At 33.8% G+C, this 20,047-nt stretch overlaps 1 pseudogene; it reads left to right on the top strand.

Annotated features, from left to right (window-relative positions):
• The first annotated feature begins 1,680 nt into the window (after window positions 1-1,680).
• LOC111382606 lies at window positions 1,681-16,121 on the top strand (annotated as a pseudogene).
• Window positions 16,122-20,047: the final 3,926 nt, after the last annotated feature.

Genomic DNA, 20,047 nt, shown 5'->3' on the forward strand with positions numbered 1-20,047 from the left:
GATTAAGAGTTAAGCCACTCAACCCACGAGAGTGACCAAGGGGATGACCGAGTCCTCATATGAGACGAGTGGGTCTCGCGTGAATTAAAAAATCTCGATCCCTATGTGTGTGTGTACGATCATTCTAGAGGTCATTCCTGCAGTTCCTGTAGCATAACCCTTTTATTGATTTCATTGCAAAGTTTGCGATACAGCTGTAATGACCACCGATTTTAATCTGAACAAGCAGCATCACTGTCCTATTTATTAACATTTAATGCAGGCACAATAGACATAGAAAGAACAATTCACTGTGGTCCATTGGTTCTATTGTCGAGTGGCGACGGTCAATGGTTGTCGGAGAACGTAATGCGCCACGGAAGGTTGCAACATTTCATCAACCAAGTTGCACATAGATTCATGGATTAAATCATTTTCATAGAAACATGAATTAAGGATTGATTAGAATTCTACAAAACTTACTGAAGTGACCCATTCATGGAATTGAGGATCTTCAGAGGCGGGAGGTCTCGGCAATACCTAAAGACCAAGAAATTCAACTTATTTCTTCTCTTCTATATCTGCTTCAACAGTTATTTTACATATCTGATTGGTGGTGGATTTTGGAGCTTTCAACCATGATGGGAGGTAGAAGATTGGTGAGATTGTTTCAAATATATTGCAGCTAGTGGAGGTAGAGCTTAGTTGCAATCAGTTGAGTGATAGAAAGTCAAATTTGGGATTTTTTTCCCTTTTTTCCTCCTATCCAAGTTGATCAACTGACATTCCTTTTTTTTTTTTTTTCTTGAGAACCAAGACCAAAAGTTCATCCTCTTAGTGTTCTGTCTTGTTGGTCGACCTCTATGTTTTATTGAAGAAATGACGATTGTTGTCCTTGTTGTTTTTGGGTAGAACAAATTACCTGAAAAAATCCATCTCAGGTTGGCCTTTTAGATGTGATGGAAACATGGTTAATCTACCAATTTTTCACGGACGACGCCAATTTGTCGACCTTAGAAAATGTGCAAACAAATCTTTGACACGTTTCCTCTATGTGGATGTCACCTACACAATGCTTTAGAAGGCAAAAGCTACCAATCAAGAAAATGTTCTATAGTAATTTGCAATCAGACGGTCAAGTCAACTGTTGGACAAAAGAAGAGTGGGTGCAAAAGACGAAAGAGGGGTTTGGCTAAGGTTAGAATGAAGATACTATAAGTGTGAAGTGAACCCATATATATAGAAAAATGGAAATGGGCCGAGTGGGTATAGTGAATTGGACCCAATTCAAATCCAAGACGAGGTTTTCGAAGATGTTTAGTTTAATAAATCAAATACCATTGAATAGTCAATGTCACATCTATATACATGGGGCCCCTCCGTCTGAGCATGTCCTATCTAAATGATATAATGATGTAGATGGTACATAAGGGGGAAAAAAATTATATATATAGAGTACTGAAATTTGTATTTAATTTGAGTACAAAAATATTAGTTGCCATCACTTATAAAAAATTTGTTTTTTCAAGGCTTTTGTGATATTATTTTTATATATTTTTGTTTTGTTTTATTTTATTTTATTTTTATGACGGGGTACTTTTGTGATAATTATTTGATAGTAACGTGAATGGTCTATTCAACTTTTTTGTCTTGTATCGCACATATAAAACTCGTGATAAATATGTGTTTTTGAAGACCTTCGTCACAAAATATTAATCAGGTAACGAGAATGGTTTCTGTCTATTCATATACAAAAATATCAGAATAGGCAGCCAACTTGTCCGCGTTCTTCAGCCACTCTGCCATCAATTTCAAATCCCAGTCCTTACAAATTCTCTTTAGAAAACAAATTAAACTATATTTTTCCTCAGTTTAATTAATTTATGGGTGTGAATATAATGAATTGGATAGGGTTGCCCGCACTTCTTCTTCTGCTACTCTTCAACAATGGAACATCACAGTCCATCATCAAAACTCTTCCAGGTTACTCGGGTACTCTGCCCTTTAAACTTGAAACCGGGTCAGTTCTTTCAATCTTTATTTCGTTATTCATTACTATTTAATTTCTTTTCATGTTTAGCAGTGTTGAGTTCATTCTGTTATCAAACATAAAGTAAATTCAAGAAACTGAATTCTTTGTAAATAGTTTTAGAATTTTTGTTTGAATGATTGAAAAGATACATTGGTGTGGGGGAAAATGATGAAGTGCAGCTATTCTACTATTTCGTTGAGTCGGAAAATAATCCTAAAACAGACCCTCTTTTATTTTGGATTACTGGTGGACCTGGTTGCTCTGGCTTATCCCCTCTCGTCTATGAAATTGGTAATCACTCTCTATAAATATGTGTGTATATGTTTTATTTGTCTATATATACGCACATAAAATAAGTGTTTATTAAATAAATAAACATATAGCGTGCTTTACAAATCCCTTTAAATTGTTCTTAAGATTGAAATTTATAAAAAATATATGACTTAATTTGAATACAAAAAAATTTCAAAAATAGAAAATGAATTTCCTTTCTTTTGATTCAAAGTTTATCTTTCCATATACACAGAGGGCACATTACCCCAAATGTGTCACATGGCAATGTGACCATCCACCACATGTGGCTGCTTGATTGATCAACTCTTGATTGATCAAAATTATTTATTAATCTCATTCTATTCACTAAAAAATGAGATTTCTAGTCTAATCTCAATTGATGAAGCAATATAATCAATAATTATATTATCTGAATTATCATCTTTACATATTTTTCGTGTTGACGACTATTTCGAATATTTAGAATAAGATTAAAATGATAAAAAATGCCACTTTCCAAATATAAATAAATCCTCAAACTTATTTTCATTTGGAAGCTCCATGTGATCACATCATAATATTAATTTAACAACCAATGTCGAATTATTGAGCTCAAATTTAATTATCAACTAGAAAATTCATTGCTGTCATGATCGTTCGTGTTGAAAAGGTGATAAATTCCATATTGTTAATATGTTCCAATTAGTTTGGTCTAATTTATCAAGGCATCGAGATAGTAACCAAAAATTTGATCTAACTCATAGAGACCTCAAAGAATTTCAAGTAAATAAATGAAGTTCATTATCGTTTCAGGCTTGAGGTCATGTGTACGATAGTGAAAGGAAATTGTATGTGTGGTCAATATCACAAATGTATTTTACCCGATCTAATCCAATATTCATCGAATAATAAATTGAATACTTCGCTACTTACAACTTAAGCACTCGATTTATAATATCAAAATAATTAGAAGAGCTACAAGCTCAAATTAATGCAACAGCTTTATCAAAAAATCAATTAACGTTTTATTTTAAATATATCATAAGTACATACAAATTTACGTAACGAGAAAAACATATCTAATAAATACGTAAAGCACTCATATTCTCAATATGCCCCTCAAGTTCTAACTAGTAAGCTCTCAGTAAAGGGATTAGCAAAATTTTCTGCAAGAGCTATCTTGCACACTACCACTTCTCTCCACTGATTGATTTCTCTAACAAGGTGATACTTTCGTTCAAATTGTCATCCACATTGATAGCTTCAGGGTTCTTTCACATTTGTCAATACTCCATTGTTATTAAAGTACAAGGTAATAAGCTGTGATGTAGAAGAAACTATTTCAAGGTCTAGCAAGATCTTCCTAAGCCATACCACTTCCTTGGCCGCTTCACTAGCTTCCATGTACTCTTCTTCCATAATGAAATTAGCAATACAATATTGCTCAATACTCCCTCAAACGATGAAACTGCCAACCAATTCTGAACATTGATCCTGATTTAGACTTTTAAGAGTCCTATTAGCTTGAAAATTAAAATCAGTATAATTCGTAAGGGCTAATTATTGAGCGGAAAAAACTATCATATGATCTCTAGTTTATTGAAGATACTTGAGTATATGCCTATGAGTTTTCCAGGGCTCCAATCCTTGATTTGACTGATATTTACTAACAATCCCAACAAATTAGCAAGTTTATTGTGTTGTGCACAACATAGTATACATGAGGCTTCCTACAAGAGAGACAAGATGAACCTTCTTCATTATAAGTTCTAAGAAAATGCTTCTATGAAATGTATATTCTATGTCTAAAAAGCATTCCATTTATTTTTATTATTATTTTTTTTTTGGGGCGGGGGGGAATGTTACCTCACCACTATCATGTATGTGTATTAAGCTCAAGAGCGAGCAACTTTCCTATTCTTCCGATCTTGAAGGATCTGGATAACTAGAACATAATTGGCATCACCCAAGTTCTTTATGTCATTTTGGCTATACCAACCAATTTGTCAGTGATATAATATCATTCCTAAATAGGATGTTATCGACTTACAACACTAAAAATATCACCTTGTTGTCCTTAATATGCTTATGAAAATGAACTATAGTTGATAAGAAGATTCTTACAGACTTAAGCATGACAACAAGTAAGAATGTCTCCGATAATCTAGAGCTCCTAATTGGATAAAACCCTTGGTCAATAGTCTTGCTTTAAATGGCATTACCATTCTATCGTTCCCTCTTTTCCTCTTGTAGACCCATTTTCTCCCTATGAGTTTTAACCTAATGAGGAGATTTACAAGTTTCTAGACATGAGTTAGTGTATATGAACTTTAATTTGAACCTTTGGGACTCTTCTAATGGTAAGTGTGTAATCCTCCTTAGATTCTTCATACAAAATGAGATCCTTCTTTTGTACAATGGGGACTGCCTCCAAAGACTCTCCATATAGCAACTATGTAGAAGGAGGTCGAATGGTTCTCCCACTACATCAAACGTGGGATTTTCTTGGTTGATTGAAAGTTCCAATTGTTCATTCAATGCTTCTCCTATATTATGTCCCTCCACTTTAGTCTCAATACCACGCAGTGATTAAATAGTTGTAACTTAATCCTCTGTCACCTTCGAGATTGTGAAGTCAATGGGCTTGGCCAATGAAACCTCCATTTGTCTTCCATTTCGTGTGGGCACCATGGGTGATAGAGGCATGACTTCTTCTTGAGTAGGTTTAGTGCAGTTATCTGGAGCATATGAGCTGAAAATGTTTCACCTAATTTCATCCAAAAGAACCAAAAGAACGTTATTCTTGGATTCACGTTCTTCTATGTGTGTGTCCTCTAGAAAGTGTCAATACCACGCGGTGATTAAACAGTTTGAAAAACTATTCATCAATATCTCCACTTCTAGATTACTTATTTAGATTTTTCTGGATTCTGAATTTTTAACTTAGTTAGAGCTTGTTTGAGCACCATTTTGTCTAAGAATACATTTTGAAATAGTAGATTGATAGAGAATGTGTGGTTAAAAAATAAGGAAAAATTTTTATTTTGTGTGCAATATTATTTTATTGAAGAATGTGTGGTTGAAAAAAGAGAAAAATGTATTTTGGAAATAATGGAAATCAATCAAGGGCTTAATTTATGTCACTTGTTAATCAATTAAGGACCTAAGTTGCCTTAGGTTGATAGATTTTAATGAACAACCATATTAACTAATCATCTAAAAAATATATGTGGTTAGATACTGAAAAATCATTTTAAATTTGAATTAGCTAAATAAATAAATTATTTAATAGACAGACTTGGCCGGTGATACAAACTCTCTCCTATGAATTTCATCCTTGAAATTCGTATAAATAGTAGATATGATTCCCTCATCTCATATTCTCAAATCTAGATATCATAGAATAACTTAAAGGATTGGATCCATGAAGCAATGCAATAGAATGAAAATTAAAGCATAATAGTCCGTCTATGGTCGACTATTCAATTACTTGACAACAGGTCTATATCCTTTACTAATGATGAATTCTCCTTACAATTTAAATACCTGACATTGTCAGTATCCTTTACTCCTGATTAATCTTCAGCGACAATATATACATTGATGGATTATGGATGGTTGGTTTAACGGGCAATTCACTTTTTATATGTTTTGGTTTCATGTAGACATAGCATATTTTCTAACTGAATTGACATCTACCACAATGTGCTCTATTGCATTTATTGAAGTTTGGGATTATTGCAAAAGATAAGTTAGTGATCGGGCGAAAGGTTGGAATTGATAGAGAAGGGCTTGAGGTCCTATTCCCATTCTTGGATGATCTGATAACTAACTGAGTACTTACCCAATTGGCCATGGTTTGTTGTGGCCAAGTAAGCAACCCACTCTACTCTATCATTCTATTGTGACAGCCTACCTTTCTACAAAGATCGCTTTTGGATAGACATCAACTTTTTCCATGGATCTTGGGGTAAAGGGATTGTTTGATTTTATTATTTGGAATTTCCAGTTCAGAGATTGGCAAATCCTTCGTGAACAAAATTGAAAATTCCAAGATTAATGGTTCACATTGAACCAATCTCGCCAACCTTTTTCTCTGGAGCAATCTATGCCCATTTCTTGTCCTAATTTTTTGGTGACAATGAAGGAATAGCCATAGAGAGTTTGATGGTAACTCAGCTATAAATCTCGTATTGGTCCCCAAGCTCAACACACCCCGAAATACAGTTAACACCATCAAATATAGTGAGTTGAGAGCTTAGAAGAATCATTACCTGGAGCAAGAAGCTTTTTGGAACACATCAATGGCCAGAGGTACGATTTTCGATCCACAATATTTTTTATTTCTCGATCCAATTGTTTCCGCATAAGTGTTTAGGATCGAGTTTCAATCTTACATTTGGTATCAGATCTTCAGATTACCTTTGCCTTGGTGTTTTGCCATTAATTTGTTAAAAACTGTCTTCTCTAACCAATTTATTTTTTGAAAAATAAATTCTAATCTCTCCATAAAATCGATCTTAGAGCCTCTATGTGGTTTTAAACTTGAGTTTTGATGGAGAGAATGTTTAACTTGAGGAATTTCAGAAACGGGAGATTGAAGACGTTCTCTGGTTTTGATTCACGTACAGAGATGAATTTTATGTGTAGGAGCCAATTGAATAAGATGCCCTTTAATGGGCCATTAATTCTTGGCCCATTTGAAAATCATTAGTTTTAGTTTAGTGGAAATTGCCTAATTCTAGATCTTTAAAGTTCACAGTTCAAAAATCAGTGACCAAGTTTCATTGTTCAAAAATCAGGTTTTGAGATAATAATTAAATATTAAATATTTAAATTTAATTCCCCAACCCTAATATTTTCATCACGCTTCTAGTCTTCATTCTCTCACTAATCTCTTCTCTCTCTCTCTCTCTAACTCCATGGCCTCCAATCGTCATTCATCGTCGGTCGCCACAGTGGCTAGTAAAACCTCCTCTTCGGTGCGGTTGCCTTTTTCTCTTGGACTCGCGAATGTGAGTTCTGTGGTAATTTTTCCATTGCTGTGTTTCAGTAGTGGCGGCGTCGGGTGCAGTGGTTTAGGGCTTTGTGGTGGCAGCGCCTGCTGTTGATTCGATGACTACTGCTAGGGCGATCGGTGCAAATGAAGGTAGATGGTGATTGGTGTCGTCGTGGGGAGTGGATTAGGGGTTTTTTTTGGTGTTAATGTGTTATTTCTTTCTCTTTTCCAATCCGCAATTAATGATTTGCCATAGCGGTGGCTGCTTGTTGTTGGTTTTGGGTGATGGTGGTTGTGATGTTGGTTGGCAGTGGTAAGGTGGTAGTAATGGTCGTGGAAGTGGTGGCGGTGGTTGTGGATGGATTAGCGTGGGATATGGGTGGTGTTGATCTGATCTTATTGGTGGTGGTGTTAAATATACACAATTTGAATTGGTGGTGGTGGTTTTTTTTGCTGAATTGGTCTTCGTTTTGTTGACGGTGTTGATACAGTGCAATCGATGGTGTGGTGGAAGCGCAATTACTTGGTGGTGATTTGTGACCAAGATTAGTGCTAGATAATGATTGATGGTGGGGATATTTGGTGCATGTGACAAACTATTTAGAATATGTGACCAATAAATTTGAACATATATGACCCTGTGACTTGTAATTTTTTTGATCTGTGACCAATGAAATACTTTGTGACATGTAAATTCGTGATTTGTGACGTGCAAAAATTTTAATTTGTGACATATAAATAATCTGTAACCAATTAATTCGATGATATGTGACCATTAATCATGTAACTGTAACTTTACTATATTTAATTAATAAATATTTTCAATTAATTATACAGAAACCTGAATTTTAAATTTTTAAACTTTTGTACCTGATTTGTGAATTGGTGTAAACAATACACATGACATATGAATTTTTCCCTTTAGTTTACTCACTAGGCCAATTGGAAGGATGTTTTAATTGGATTATTTGGGTAATACAAAAGGCATCTAATCTGTTATTGGGCCTTTGAAATACATATGAGGATTTTTCAGTTTTCTAAACAAATTCACTTACAATTAGTTATTGGGTCAGTGTATATGGACCCATTTTAAAGGATAACCATTTCTTTTGGGCCATTTTTCAGAATCAATTATTGGGCCATTATGAGGTTGTTTGAAAACTATAAACATTTGTATTGGGCCATTTTGCTAGGCAATTAAAATTGTTTATTGATTGTTCGTTGGGCCATTGGAAAAGATATGTAATTGAATATTGGTCCATTTTTTAGAACTAATTGTTGGGCATTTATTTCAATTTTGTATATTTCAATTATTTATAATATATGGAATTTATGTTGTATTAATTGTGAATTGTGCTCATATTTAGTTTGCATATATTTATTATATTTAAATTTTTTATGCAATTTATAATGATTATGAGAAGGTTTTATTCAATTAGACTTATTCTCATTTTAAGTTAATCGTTTATTCATAATTTTTTTTTAACATCTATTGATCTATATAATTTTGATTAATTAGGGAGTAGCTTTGTTTAGGATCACATAAAGAGTTGAAAATAGTAATTAATTATACTTAATATGATAAATTTTATCCCATAGGAATTTTTATTATATTTATATAATTAATTAGGATAAGATGCCATGTTATCTTTTTTCATAATATACCAACAGGAATTATGGATTAGGATATAATTTGATAGTCTTATCATGGAGTTTAGGGTAGAATATCAAATTATGATCATAATATACCCACCAATTATGAATTAAGTACATAATTTGATAATTCTATCAATTAATATTAAAAAAATCTACATGAATTAAAAATTTAGCCCACAGACAATTTTTATATCAATGGATTCGAATTTAAACATGATTTACATTGATAAAGCATGAAATTTAAAAGTCTCAGTCTTACATAAGTAAATTAAATTTATGCAGCTAGTCAACCTGCAAATTTTCCTGATATCCGTTGTGATATTCCCGAACGTAAGGGTAATAATTATAAAGTATGGAAGGAGAGAATTTTGCTCAGTCTAGGGTGAATGGACATTGACTATAAAATAAGGAAAGACGAACCACTTGCAATTACTACGACTAGCACTCCAAATGAAGTTGCTCTTTATGAACGATATGATGAAGTTGCAAAATAACACCACTTATAATGCTATGCATGTTCACACTGGTATTAAATGATATGAATGAGGATTCCTCTAAGTTATGACATCGGAGATTGTGACATATCTCCATAGAGTGGATTAAGAGATTAATGAATGATGGGGTACTTAATGCTCTTGATTTTACTGATTTTAAAACTTGTGTAGACTGCATTAAGTGAAAGCAGACCAACAAGTCAAAGAAAGGTGCCAATGTAGTTTGAACATATTAGAGATCATATATACTGATATATGTAGTCCAGACATGGATTGACATGGTTAGAGATGCTTCATCTTTTTTATAGATGACTACTCAAGATACATTTATTTCTACTTGCTTCATAACAAGAGCGAAGCATTAGATGTATTTAAGATTTTTAAGGCTAAAGTAAAGAAACAATGCGGAAAGTAGATTAAGATCGTGAGATCAAATAGAGGTGGAGAATATTATAATAGATACACAGAAGATGGACAAGGCTATGGTCTGTTTGCAAAATTTCTTCAAGAAAATGGGATAGTTTTGTAATACACCATGCCTGGTTCACAAGGCCAGAATGATGTAGCAGAAAGAAGAAATTGAACATTATTGGACATGGTGCGGAGCATGCTTAGTAGCTCTAATCTTCCTAGATCCTTGTGGGCTAAAGCACTTCAGATGGCTATGTATATATTAAACTGAGTTCCTGTCCCAAAGACTGGATCTAACCTTGCCCAAATGTAGTTTAAATTGGGGGAACCACATAAATACTTGGGTCCATTTTTAGCTACAATTTCTCAATTTCATTTTGTTGTAAAGCCAAACTCGACCCACGTTTTTCCTAATACACCAGACATACGAATTCAAATATATATATATATAGACACACACACACATTATTTATCTCAATGTTATTACTTTAATACCTCGAATCAAATCTTGAACTAAAAGGAATAATTTTTACTACGTTTCATAGGGGGAAAAACCACAAACAGAAGAAGGGGGAAAAAAAGAATGAAAGAAAATTATAGAACAAAACCCTTTTATGTTTGATTTGGAGCACAAGAGAGACGACTTGGTTGGCTTCAAGAGAGAGGCCTCTGGTAGAATAGAGCATAGATAACTCTAGGAAGATGATGCACTACTGATCATCTTTGAGAGAGGATGAATATCTGTCATTATTATTCGAAGGCGATAACCTTTTTAGGTTTTTTGGTCCTTTTGTTTGGGTGAGGGCATGGAAGATTTGGGATTGTAGGTGGTACATATAAAAAAAATTGAATTTAATTTACAAAAAAATAAAAAGTTTAGGTATTGAAATTGCAATTATTCTTTTTTAATTTTGTCATTTTTTACTTTTTTAATAGTGATCTTGATTGCCGGGGGGTTTTCACACAAAAGGTTTCAAACAGGGGATTTATGTTATTTTCAATAGTTAGGAGGTATATCGAATATAAAAATGTTTATAAATAAGTGTTTCATTTGGAAACATAAATCCTTTAGAAATCCATTGTGTAAGTTAACAGAAAACAAAGAATAAGTTGAGTATTAGCAAGCAATTTGCTGAAGGTAACAAAGCTATAAGCTTTTCTATAACTTGATTGGGTAAAAATAGTAGAAACGCTCCACGGTACAATGAGAATCAACCAGGGCACATGTTACGAGCTTCGGGTGAGACTATGTCAGTACAAACATGTGATATACATGTACAAAATTAAAATTCATGCTTGGAAAAAAAAAATTAGGCTAGGAAACGCAATGGGAAGTTTTCCTAAATTCATTTTAATACCGAGAGTTTAGCAAAAATAGTACAAAGATAGTAGGAATCCTCTGCATAACATACAGAACATGAAATCCCGATATTTGATCAATACTGGAGGCAGTTGTGTTGGCCCCCGCACGCTAAAACTCTCTCTCTCTCTCTCTAAATGATATTTAACCCTAATTGTTGATATATAGGATAGTTCTTGGTCACTAGGGATTTCTAATGGATAATTAGTATGAAATATGGATGAGCTAGACCTTTAATATGTACTTTAATGTGGCATCTATTACTTGATATTTTGTGTTACTTAATACTACATGACTTTGATAATTTGATACCAGTGGTACTAGGTACTTTAGTATAGAGTATATTTGTCGAGTCACTTGGTGATATCGGGATATGCGATATTGTGCTACATGTCATGATTAAATGTCATTGCATGCAAACAAGATTATATGTCATGCATAAATTTGTAGAGCATTCTATGTGCACTGAGATATATGTGCAAAATATCTAATTGAGATGTCTAAACGTTGACTTTTTTGGTGCTATTAGTCAAATTGCGAACACTTTCATTATCATACCCCGTTTTGCAATTATGAATATTGATATTGCCTTTGGGAGGCAATATCAATAATGTGTGCTATCCTTTAATGCGTGGACAAATAGACGCGTTTGGAAGACATCCATTGACATTCGTTTACGGTTATTGACTTTACATATTTCCAAGAATCCCTATTTATGATTGTATGGATTTTCAAATAGTTTAAGGATTTTGGAATATATTGATGACATCTGGTCGAAGATGAAAATATTCTTGTTAGAAGTCAGGGTAACTGATACTTATCAATTGGTTGTTGGAACGGGGATCAAATAGTCCCCAACCCACGTGTCGTCTTCATTGACAACCTCTATAACTAGTGGTATAGTTGGAATCTCATTGTTGGCCACCTGGCCACCTCTAATTCTCTCTCTCTTTCCATTGCCAACCTCTGTTCTATTATGCTTTGCCTATAGGTTCTTTAGATCTAACATTAGATGCACGAGTTCATCATAATCTTGCAAATACTGTAGAGAAATACCTAAAAAGAGTGCATGAACCAAGTTATAAATCAGGTGTATGCTCGGCAACCAAAAGAATTAATAAATTATTGAATATAGTTATGAATCTATAAATTCAGTTTAAAAACTTTATTCCCTCATAATGATGCCAAAAACTTATCCGGTGAAATTTCACAAGTGTGTGGGTAAAAGTGTCTTCCCACGATGAATACTTTCAATTGAATCATATTTACCCGTCACAAAATTCGAATGTAACTGTAACAAATTGTTTAATTGTTTATTTCTAATTATCCTAGTAATTATCTAAAAAGTTATGAACTAAATATAAGATTGAATTGTTGGAATTCCGAATTAATCTATTATTATCCTATTTTCAATTCTCGAAATATGTTATCTAGTATAATCTGTATATCCTTCATAGTCGATAGTTTAATTATATTCAACTACTTATTCCACATGGTGAGTCAATCATTTTCTAAGCAAGACCCTATCCCGAATTCATATGCAAAGTAATGCATTTAATTACACGATTACCTGTATAGTTGCACAAGCCATAATTATCTAACATCAATTAATTTGTATGTTTACAATGTAATGTTCTAGATTTATTAGGAACCCCTGGAAACACAAGCAACTAATTACATAGATGATGCTCTAGCATTCAAGTAATTCAATAATGCATGCAACAACAGATCAAGAACACGAATTCACTAAATAAATGGTTATTGAATTGAAAATACTCAAATAATAGTTTTCATCTTCATCCCAAGGCAATGAAGCCTAGCATGTTTATAATAGAATTACAAGAAGTGTTATGAAATCACTCAACATGTATAAATACAAGAGAAAGATGGAAAATCTATTTTTTGCTTTTGATCTTTGACTCCAAGGCTCGAATCTTCAAAATTTTTATGTTAATTGCCTTCAATAGTTGCAAGAGTTGTTCTCAAAGTAAAAGTATGATGGAATCCTTATTTGAGGCTTTAAGTAGGTTAAATTTTGGCCAAAGTCACTTTCGAAGATTACACAGAAGCAGAAATTGGAAAAAAAATAAAAAATAAAAAATTCCAAATTTTAGTATCATGATATCGTTCTAAGCGATGGCATTCTAAGCTTTGCAATCGCATAGAACAATCATTGCTCTTGACTTTTCTTCTAACATGCTTTGTAATCTTTATGGTGACTGATCGTACACCTTCAATTTTTGACCGAGTGCATTTTAGTCCCTGTTTTCTATCCCTTGTGTAGCTCTCGTCCCTTATAATTGTAACTAAGTTCCTCGATCTTCCATTCAAAATACAACTGATCCTCAATCTCTGAATTATGTATTGAATCCATCCTTTTAGCTCGATTTTCATTCCTTATGTCATAATCACTTCTAATATCAAGTTTTACCTGAACAAATAATACATAGACAAGATTAAACCATAATCTTCCTTGTTTAGTGACTTAGATAAGTGCATAAAATACACTTGTCTGATCTTATTAAACCCTCATCTCTAGTTCTTCACTAAAACATGCTATAATGTGATGAAGGTACATGATAGAAATCACACATTTATCTCCATTACTAACCTCTCCCAATTGACTAATCCAACAGTTACTAATGTTGTACACTATTACTCAGAGAAAAAATAGTAGTAAAAATTATATGCCTTATTTTCTGAAGCGGAATACATCAATCAATAAAGCTGTTTGTACTAATTAATGTTCCTTAAACCGACAATACTAATTTTCATATAATGTCTTTGAATAATCTACAATTTTTAGTTACTAAGGCCCAACTTTTGATATATCCGTTTAATGTCATCTTGTTCATCAACTGGCTGTTCACATGTTTGCTTTCACGGCAGAAGGTTGATGTTACATTTTGATATATACGTTTATTTCATCGAAGACTGAATTACTCTTTAAATTATTTAATTTGTCCAACGGTTTACACACTATTCTCAAAAAAATAATTTCCCTACTAGAAATTGGTATATACAACGAGCAAAATATCCAGAGATCGAAAAAAAAATATTATTCTTTTGATTTTTAGTTTATAATAAAACTTTAATTATTCTCACACCTACTAGTGTGCTTGTGCACAGGTCCAATTTATTTTGATGTTGCAGATTTTGATGGAAGCTTACCATCAATTCTCCCAAATCCACATTCATGGACCAAGGTATAAATACCTCTCTATTCTTGCACGATTCAAGTCATGTATGTATGTCTTCAATAGCTTTCTATCTTTATAATATAGTTATATGGTTTTCAGGTTGCCAGTATCATATTCATTGATTGGCCTGTTGGTACCGGATTTTCATATGCAAACATATCAAAAGGTTACTCTTCCTCAGACAAAAAATCAGCAAAAGATAATTACACATTTCTTAGGAAGGTAGGTCAACATTATCTATCATACATGATCTTGCTAAGCTAAAATTGAAGTAAATAGAAATAAAGTTTGATGTGGAACTTAGTAGTCCACACACATTCCTAACTGCATGGACTTTGCCACCGTTTTTTTGTTTGATTAGTGAACTAACAGTATATTGATAATACTATAGTGGTTAGCAAAAATCGTCTATATGTTGCGGGTGAATCCTATGGAGGCAAACTTGTTCCCATGGTTGCCATGGAAATACTACTAGGTAGTATTCAAGAAAAAAAGAAGCTTACAAGATTTCATTCAATTTCTTCTTGTGATCCAACAAAGCTTGATTAAGTTGTTACTGATGCAGGTAACGAAGCAGGATTGCAGTCACGAATGTCCTTCCAAGTATTGTTTAGCCCTCACTAACTCATTTATTTTTCAATACTATAACATTTTTTGTGTTGACGGTAGAGTACTTTGAAATCAAAATAGGGATACATTGTTGGAAATGGATTAACGGATCCGAACATTGATTATAATGAATGAGTTCCAATTGCTCACCGCATGGCACTTATATCCGATGAATATTTTGAGGTAATCTTTTTTATTTAATTATTTTGGTGATCAAATGTAGCATTTTGCATATTATTTTCGTGTAATTACATGGCGAAATTTCAGCTAGCAAAAGTTAGCTGTGGTGGGAAATATGACAATCCTGATCCAAATAATGTGCAATGCCTTTTAGCCCTTCAACCTATCAAAGAGGTAGCATTTTATCTTATTTTGTTTTTCTTTTCCTTTGAAATTAATTATATATGTCATATCACTAAAAAATTCATGATCTATCGCAGTGCTTAAACTAATAAATGAAGGTCAGATATTGGAACCAAAATGTAAATCCACAGCACCAAGAACAGATAATCTTGGATGGGATCTAACATTTCGGAAGACGGTTCAGTTGATCACCTCGCCCCCAAAGTATCCAAACAAGATCGACTGCGGTGTCGCGTAACTTAATTAATCCTCTCTCACTCTATATACAAGTTGGCTTAAAATTTATTTTTCTAGAAAATAAGTTAATACTTAATTTTTCAGTAAAGAGAGAAATTTTAACTACCTTTGGTAGAAAAGAAGCTTATAGCAATATTTACCATTTTTTCTAAATCTCTGGCAAGCATGCTTCTCAAGAACAGATTTCTTTTCTACAGAGTCAAGTTTATGAATCATGTTATGTTTGGGCAAATGATTTGACTGTCCAAGAAGCCCTTCATATTAGAAAGGTATGTTAAATAAAAAAAATTAAGGATTCAGTATGCTTTACCATGTGCTAGCTTTCAACTAAAACAAGATCATATATTTTATGAAAAAAATTTAGGGTAATCACGTTTTTTTGATCATCAGGGGACAATTGGAGACTGGACGAGATGTAACCACAGCATATCTTATGAAGTGAATCAAGAAAGTATTCTTCATTATCATGAAAATTTCAGCAATAAAGGATATAATGTTTTAATATACAAGCAAGTCATATAAGTTTATGACTCAAATTGTTATAAATTTAGTCTTATCCATCAGCTAAAATATATTTACTGGCTTATATTTCATGGTAGATCATTAAACGACAAACGTAACTAAACAAAATTGTAAATTTATCTATGTTTTCTAATTATGCTTATTTTCTTTTAGTGGTGATCATGACCTGGTTGTACCTTACATGGGTCCTTTAAAATGGATTCGCAATCTCAATCTGATTGTTGATGATGACTGGAGACCTTGGCATGTGTTGGAAACGTAATTTGCAATTATTATCTAGATTCATGAATTATAATTATACATGCATTTGTCCATTAATGTACTAGAGGAGGAGAAACGTATCTATTCAATGTTGGTTCATGAGTTAGGCTAGATACATGTTAAATCTTATCTATAAATACCAATGTAACTCAAGCCATTAAAAGTATCGAAGTCACAAAAAATTACAATATAATATCTTCTCTTCTACAATCATAAAAAAGTGCAGTAGCACTATATTACGTATAATTTCGAGCATTCGATATTCCTTCTTTTTCATTCGGTTTTTAATCAATCCCCAACAAATTTTTGGTATTAGAGCTTAGTTCTCTATACGTATCTCAAATTTTATTTCCCCTCTTCAAAGCATGGCAGCAAATCATGTTTCTACATCCATGTTTTCCTATACTCCTAAACAAGTTCCCATATTTGAAGGAGATCATTTTGATTATTGGAGTAGTCAAATGGAGACACTCTTCATTTCGCAAGATTTGTGGGAAGTTGTTGAAGATGGATTTCCGGAACCTAATGATAATGAAGAAGAAGAAGAAGAATGAACGGAGGCTCAACAAAAAGATTACAAGAAAAATTTACGGAGAGATGCAAGTGCTCTTAGATTATACAACAAGGATTAAGCAAAACCATATATCCTCGAATTCACGGTGTCAAAAGAGCCAAGCAAGCTTGGAATATCTTAAATGAGGGATTTCATGGCAATGACAAGGTGACATCTCTAAAGCTTCAATCTCTTTGGAGGGAGTTCGACAATTTATCAAAAAAAGATAATGAAGTTATGCAATTCTATCTAACTCGAGTTTCCGAAATAGTAAATCAAATCAGAAGCCTTGGCGACACAATTGAAGAAAAAAAAGTTGTTCAAAAGGTCCTTCGAAGCCTTCCCCCGAAATATGATTATATTGTCGCCGCTATTGAAGAATCAAAAGATTTGTCTAAATATACTTTTAACGATTTGATGAGTTCCCTGCAAGTACATGAAGAAAGAATTGGCAGGTTCTCAAATCAGCCACTTCAGCAAGCATTTGAGTCCAAAATGAAATTTTATAATTCAAATTCTAAACAGCGGCAAGAAGGCAGAGGAGTATCTTCCCAAGGAAGAGGAGGTTCTTTCCAAGGAAGAGGAAAATCATCACGAGGACGAGGAGGATCATTTCGAGGAAGAGGAAAAGGAAGAGCACAAGGCAACCAATCAAAAAATTATGACGGAAATCCAAATCGTCAAGCTGGAAATGCAAATATTTTTCACAAAATTTGCAGAAAATCAAATCAGGAAACAAATAATTGCTTCTACAAATGCAAGAGATGTAGAAATCCTAACCACTCTCAAAGAGATTGTTATTACCAGAACAAAGATGAGAAGGATGAAGCAAACTTTTCCAAAGATGAAGATGAACAGCTTTTCTCTTGTATGACGGCTCAACAATAATCAAAAAATATGTGGTACCTAGACAGTGGCTGCAGCAGTCACATGACTGGAAATAAAAGAATTTTCATTGATCTTGATGAGAATTTCAATTCAGAAGTGAAGCTTGGTGATGGAAAGTTACATTGCACTGAAGGAAAGGGAACTATCGCTGTTCAAACTAAAGGAGGTAACAAAAAGCTCATTGGTGATGTTCTTTATGTGCCTAATTTGACTAGTAACCTCCTTAGTATTGGACAACTGCTACGCAAAGGATATTCTGTTTTTTTAATGATGAAAATGTAGAATATTTGACAAGAAAAGCAATTCCACCATCGCCACAGTTCCTATGAGCTCCAATAAGGTGTTTCCCATGAATATGCCTCTTCAAGAAAAGGTGGCCTTCACAAGTGAAAATTTTGATCAATCTCAACTTTGGCATTTGAGATACGGACATCTTAATATCAAAGGGCTACAACTTCTCAAGCAAAAGAATATAGTGATTGGACTCCCAGAAATTGAAGCAAAAACTCAAGTTTGTGAAGGATGCATATATGGCAAAATGCATCGACTTCCCTTTCCGAAAACATCTTGGAGAGCTAGAGAACCTTTGGAGGTTATTCATACGGATATTTGGGGTCCTTCGAGGACTCTCTCTCTTGGAAACAAAAGGTATTTTATTTTATTTGTCGATGACTATACAAGGATGATGTGGGTTTATTTTCTAAATGAAAAGTCTGAGGCTTTTTCCGCATTTCTCAAATTCAAAGCTCTAGCGGAAAAACAATCTAGTCATCAAATCAAAACCCTTCGGACAGATCATGGAGGAGAGTTTATTTACACTCCATTTATAGAGTATTGCAAAGATAATGGTATTCAGAAGCAGCTCACTATTCGGAGGAGCCCCCAACAAAACGGGGTAGCCGAGCGAAAAAATCGCATCATTGTTGAAATGGCTAGAAGCATGATGATCGGCAAAAGTCTACCCAAAATATTTTGGGCGGAAGCGATACACACAACTATTTATATTCTGAATCGATGCCCAATAAAGGCCGTTCAAAACCGAACACCGTTTGAAGCTTGGCACAAGAAAAAGCCCGTAGTTGATCACTTGAAGATTTTTGGCAGCATTGCATATTCTCATATCTCTACTCCAAATAGAGATAAATTTGATGAAAAAAGTGAGAAGCTTATTTTCATTGGCTATAGTGATGAGTCAAAAGGTTATCGCCTTTACAATCCTATAACTTGCAAGCTTGTGGTTTCAAGAGATGTTATTTTTGATGAAATGGGATCATGGAGTTGAGAAGGAAATTCGTCCAAATTGATATCTCAAGAGGAGTTCTACAATGCATCAAATTTTGAGGATGAACTCGGTCATGTTAGTCCACCTCAAAGTCCAAATCCTCGCCCACCAAGATCGCCGGTTGGAGATGAAAGTTCAAGTTCCGATTCACCGATTAAAAAGACTCGATCCTTAAGAGAAATTCTTGAGACATCTGAATTTGCTCTCTTTACCTGTGAACCTCAAAGTTTTGAAGTCATAGTGAAGGAAGAAACATGGAGAAAAGCTATGCAAGAGGAGATTGCCATGATAGAAAAAAATAAAACTTGGGAATTGGTAGATATGCCGAAACACAAAGATGTTATAGGACTGAAATGGATTTTCAAAACAAAGTATAATGAAGATGGAAGCATACAAAACCACAAGGCTAGGCTTGTAGTTAAGGGATATTCTCAACAACCGAGAATTGATTTCAATGAGACGTTCTCACCGGTTGTTAGAATGGAAACTATCAGGGTTGTTCTTGCTCTTGTAGCGCAGTTGGAGCTTCAGGCATTCCAACTTGATGTCAAATCAGCTTCCCTTAATGGAGAGCTTGAAGAAGAAGTTTATGTACAACAACCTAAAGGATTTGGAGTGAAAGGGAAAGAAGATAAAGTGTATCGCTTCAAGAAAGCACTTTACGGACTTAAGCAAGCTCCAAGAACTTGGAATAGCAAGATTGATGGCTATTTTCTCAAGAATGGATTTCATCGAAGTCCTAATGAGCCCTCTCTCTATGTGAAGAAGCAAGATCATGATTTCTTGATTGTGTGCATCTACGTAGATGATCTTATCTACACTAGCACCAATATAAGGTTAGTTGAGAATTTCAAGCGAAAAATGATGAATAAATTTGAGATGACTGATTTAGGGGTCATGAAGTATTTTCTTGGAATACAAGTGAAGC

This window comes from Olea europaea, unplaced genomic scaffold (genome assembly GCF_002742605.1).
Source record: "Olea europaea var. sylvestris unplaced genomic scaffold, O_europaea_v1 scaffold2536, whole genome shotgun sequence".
In the NCBI taxonomy this organism is placed as follows: Eukaryota; Viridiplantae; Streptophyta; class Magnoliopsida; order Lamiales; family Oleaceae; genus Olea; species Olea europaea.